The 5554-nt window shown below is 39.1% G+C and overlaps 1 pseudogene; it reads left to right on the top strand.

Annotated features, from left to right (window-relative positions):
* The first annotated feature begins 3888 nt into the window (after positions 1 to 3888).
* LOC121450034 lies at positions 3889 to 4241 on the top strand (annotated as a pseudogene).
* The last annotated feature ends 1313 nt before the right edge of the window (positions 4242 to 5554 follow it).

The raw sequence follows: 5554 nt of genomic DNA, 5'->3' as shown, positions 1-5554 counted from the left end.
TCCTCATGTCGTGGTGACCCCTCCCCAATTGTTTTCACTGCTACTTCATACCGTTAACTTTGCTACTGTTATGAATCATGATTTACTTTAATATGTGATCCATGAGGTTGAAACCCACAGATTGAGAACTGCTGATCTAGCATTTATTCAAGTGTGTAGGCGTCATGGCAGTGGATCTGTCCTAAGCATTTACTTCTACAGTGCCTAGTAGGGCTGTGTTCTGTTCATCTACCTTCTGAACGCTGGGTGCCTTTCCTCTATTCATTCCTAGGTACCTAGGTACCATCTGCCCCTATATTTGGATCCCACTTTCAAATCATGACTTGGCTATTTAAGTTCCTTACAGAGCAGAATAAGAAGATCTATTTCTCAACTTCCATCACCAATTCTTGGTCACTGCATGTATCAAGACGTCCATGCACTGATTCCACTCTGTTTTAGTGGGTGAGTTTCTGAACTTTTGTGAGCCAATACACTGTCCTCATTTTTCTTTCACCCACTCAACAGTTTTACACCGTGTTGTCCTCTTCTCAACTGTGTTGTTAATGTCCCCTTCTCTATTCTACTCTTCACGTTATCATAAAACTTGCTGGAATATGTTCACCTGGGACAATAGAACCCTCCCGCATGTTCATGATTCCATTTATCTAGGGGCCCATTTCTTATATATTTATTTATTTATTTTGATTTTTCGAGACAGGGTTTCTCCGTAGCTTTTGGTTCCTGTCCTGGCACTAGCTCTTTCTAGACCAGGCTGGCCTCGAACTCACAGAGATCCGACTGCCTCTGCCTCCCGAGTGCTGGGATTAAAGGCGTGTGCCACCACGGCCTGGCTAGGGGCCCATTTCTATGCAATCCTTTGTAGCAAAACCTCTCTAAAACCCAGTTTGGTTTTTGATCATATTCTTTCACTTTCCACTCTCTCTTGAGCATATCTCCCTTCTGATTCTTATTTCTAGTGCTATAGTAAAGTCAATCTTATTAGGATCACCAGCCCCCATTTGTCTAAATCTAATAGTGGATTTTCAGTCTTTTGGTGAGTGTTTGTATGTGTGTGTGTGTGTGTGGTCAGTCCAAGAGTGGAAGTCTGAGGTAACTCTCTCAGCAGTTGGTTCTCTCCTGCCACCTTGTGGGATCCAGGTATTAAACTCAAGTTGTCAGACCTGGACCCAAACGTTTCTACCCATTTAAACAGCCGTTAAGTTTTTGATAACATTTGACATAGTGAATCAGAGTGACTGATCAGTTTCTTTCTATTAGCCCTTGGATTTGTTGCAAGTTAACAACTGAAGTGTTCACAGTTTATTCTTAAGCTAAGGTTTTGAGATTTTGTTTGTTTGTTTGTTTTATGATATCACTTGAAATTATCTCACCAAGACTCATAGCTTTAAATATTGCCTATATTCTTCTGGTTCCTTATTAATCTTTCATTCAGGCTTTCAACAAACCCTGGTCGCATATGATGAACTATCGACTCAAAGTATTCACTTGATTATCTTATAGAGATTTCAAAATTGACATATCCCAAATAGAGCTTTTGGATTTCTACTCTAATGCATGTCAATGTTTCCAAAGTTCTTAAAATGTGTTTAGGCTAAGAACCCAGAAGACATTCTTGATTTGTCTCAGTACTAGCCTCACTGGTGATCTGTGTTTATGCCTCTGCTGTCCCTCAGCACATTCTCTTCTCTGAAGCCAGGAAAGGCTTCAAGAGAAGTGATTTCAATCTTTTACTCTCTTGCTAGGAACAGTCCTGTCCCATGGCTTCCCAGTATATTCAGATAATATCTATAGGCCTGGAAGGGATTTGTGGGATCTGGGCTCTGGTTAACTCTTCAGCATCTTCTCCCATAGACTACACGTCAACTGATCTGCCTTTGCTATTCTTTGAACAGGTCATGTTTATTCTTGTCTCAGTTCCTTAACATGGGCTATTTCCTCCATCTGGAATGGTGTCCACCAAGATTTCCCCAAACAGTTGCTCCCCTCATTTCATTCAGGCCTTCACTTAAATATAATTTCTCAGAGAGAACCTTCTTGAAGAGCTTTAGTAGACTACCACAGCACACTCACCAGCAGGTAGGTTTTATCTTTTTCATGTTTTTGTTTTCTCCTGGTTCTTGTTATGTCTTGAAATAAGTATAGATACAATTCTTTGTTCTGCTTTTGATCCCCAACACTGACGTGTGTTACAAAGCCATAAAAACATGGCTTTGCATTAATTCATCACAATTGTCATGACCAGTACCCTCAGCAATGTTTAGGCCATAAAAGGAAATCAGGAAAGAGTCATCAAAGAGACTTACAGAGAAAATACTACTGTCAAGTCATCCCACATAACCACTAATTGAGACAATATACAACTTATAACTTTACTCATTAAAAACTAATCTGTTTAATGGAAGTATATAAATTTCTATAAATAGGATTCTACAGAGATTAAAAATATTAGAAGCATTTTTGTTTATCCATTTAATGAATTATTAGAAAAGAACCAGCTATACTTTTGGAGCCTCCCTTGGAAATCTTAAATTGCTTATACCTTTTTTCTTGTGTCTACCTAAGGTCCGAACTATGCACTTGATGCTGTCTTAAAGTTTCCATTGTTCAAACTCTTTTTCAGTCTGCTGCCTCAGAACATGGCTTGGATGATTATTTTTTATTTATCCAATTGCCACCTCAATTGAGGAAATATCTTCATCAGATGGCTTGTTGGGAGGTCAGTAGGACATTTTCTTGACTAATGCCTGAAGCGAGAAGGTCTGGGACACTGTGGTGGTGACACTAGCTGGCAGATGATCATGATGCTTATAAGAAAGGGAACTGAGAAAGCAAGGCAGAGTAAACAGCTTCTCCATGACTTCTGCTGCAGTTCTTGCCTTGCTTTTCTAGGAGTTGGATTGTTCCCTGGAAATGTAAGATGAAATAAACCCATCCTTCCCAAAGCTCCTTTGGGCCATGCACATTATTATAGAAATCAAAACCTAGCTAAGATAGAACACTTGATATGCTGTTTCCATCATGCAAATGATAAGATTTAATATATGAATTGATCGATGTGAGTAAAGAAATTAAGAGTTGGGGCCTTCCTTATTTAGGCCATCCAAACCCATTTAACCTCGCCATTTCAGCTTCCCCCATATGTGCCTGGATTTTGAAAGCTTTTCCTGTTATCTGAAGCTAAATAATTTTCTTTGAGTAATCACCTCACCTCATATTTCTCTTAAGTACTTAGTAGGAAAAGTGCTAGCTTGTGTGCTTTGCTCCATTTTCTATGAGCCTCTGTACCCATCTGTAGGAATCCAGCATGATGTGAGCATGACCATCATAATCATAGCTACCATTTTGCCTTACAAGTGACCCCAGCACCCATCTCAGATGCTATAGAACATAAGAAATCATTAAGGTAATTGACTAAGCTTGTTGGACTGTTCACTGACATCTGGATCATTTGAAAACTATACTGAGTATATTAATAGTTTTGGAGAAAGCCTAGGCATCTAAGTGCTAAATTACCTATATGTAGCTTAACATATGAACACTCTCTGCCTGCCTTAACATGCTAAGATTCTCCTTGCTTGCTGGTCAGCATGATATGTTTTTGTCTGAAGGTTTCCAAAAATTGCATTTTATATAATATTATGTTTGTCTGTATTTTCCTTTGGTTGAATACCTTTCTCTATTTGCAGGTTTTCCCCAGGATATATTAACACAGAAGATAAAAACACTGAAAAATATGTGGTTATATTAAGAAGAAAATGATAAATTTTGATTATCTTGTACTTTTGTTATTTTCTCATCCCTATGTTGAAAAAATCCTGGCAATTCATTGCACATTAAACACTATTTTTAGCTTCCTGTCGCGGCCGCCATCGGAGAGGAGCAGCCATGGCCCTGCGCTACCCCATGGCCGTGGGCCTCAACAAGGGCCATAAGGTGACGAAGAACGTAAGCCAGCCGAGGCACAGCCAGCGGCGCGGGCGCCTCACAAACCACACCAAGTTCGTGCAGTAAATGATCCGGGAGGTGTGCGGCTTCGCGCCCTGTGAGCGGTGTGCCATGGAGCTGCTCAAGGTGTCCAAGGACAAGCGCGAGCTCAAGTTCATCAAGAAGCGGGTGGACACGCACATACGCGCCAAGAGGAAGCGGGAGGAGCTGAGCAACGTGCTGGCCGCCATGAGGAAGGCGGCGGCCAAGAAGGACTGATCCCCTCCCCGTTCTCAATAAACATTGCTGTGGCGCAAAAAAAAAAAAAAACACTATTTTTAAAAGTGAAAATAGTAAATGCAAAGAATCATACATTGCAGTGGAATTTACAGAACAGGAGATAGATGTTACTCAGATATAAGATATTGAACATTTATATTTCATAAAGAAAGAGTTGGTATATTAGACAAACCTGAGTGAGTTAGAATTAGTAGGAAATAATTGAAAATGAGGGGAATACTATAAGGGGCAAGGGAGGAGATCTGAATCAGAAAAAGCATCAAGGACAATATGTGATAAAAAGAACAAAAAGAAGACACAGGGATTGTGTGTAAAGAATAAGGGGAGGAAAACCATGTTGACGCTAGACACAGATGATAAAGTAGGACATGCAAGATTGTGACTAAGGTTTTGGGTTTCATGTTTAACCAGAGGAAATCGTTCCAATGATTTTTTTTTTTTTTTTTTTAGTATGCTGTCTCATTGGGAGAAGAAATAAAGCAGAATATGCTGAGATGTGTTCCAGAACATCAGATATAAGTGATGATCACAGTATAAAAAGATAACAATATTCCCTAACAAAAGTATAAATGCAAGTGGACTGATATGCATTTATAACAAGCAGATAGATTGAAATAGATTTATTCAAAAATTTAACTTGTTAGAAGCTGCAAAACTTTGCTTAAAACTTTTATTATTTTGAAGATGAAAGTGATTTATACTCACAAGGCCCTCAGACTCTAAAGTAACAAATAAGAACATTGACGAACAAACTGCTCAGTGCAGAGACCAAAGCTGATGTGGATCATTCAATTATTTTGTACAAGTTCCTCTCTTGTATATTAAATGATCATTTTGTGGTGTGGGAGTTCCTTCTGTCTATGTGTTGCTTTTATAAATTGATGAATAAAAAACTGGCTTGGCCTATTGCATGGGAGGAGTAAGGTGGAGTAAGGGAGAAGCCATGGAACCTCCACCTGAGACAGACACTGGGAACATTACTTGGTAAGTCGCTGCCACATGGCAATACACAGATCAATAGACATAGGTTAAATTAAGATGTAAAAGTTAGCCAGTAAGAAGCTAGAGCTAATAGGCCAAGCAGTGATTTAATTAATACAGTTTCTCTGTGATTACTTCGGTTCTGGAAAGCCAGGACGAACAAGCAGCCTGCTACTACAATTTTGCATAGTAATTTTGTTATTGTTTCACTGAAATATTTGAAAGAAAGTCTAAAGTATCTATTGTACCTTACCCTAGATCTGCCATCAACACTCAAAAATATTTATTGATCCCTTTCTTCTTTTAGATCATACAATCTTCAAGTCAATTAGGGTAATGCATTAAA

Source organism: Microtus oregoni, unplaced genomic scaffold (genome assembly GCF_018167655.1).
Source record: "Microtus oregoni isolate MIOR12 unplaced genomic scaffold, Mior012 000006F_ref0000085, whole genome shotgun sequence".
Taxonomy (NCBI): domain Eukaryota; kingdom Metazoa; phylum Chordata; class Mammalia; order Rodentia; family Cricetidae; genus Microtus; species Microtus oregoni.
This window is presented reverse-complemented; position numbering and strand designations above follow the sequence as displayed.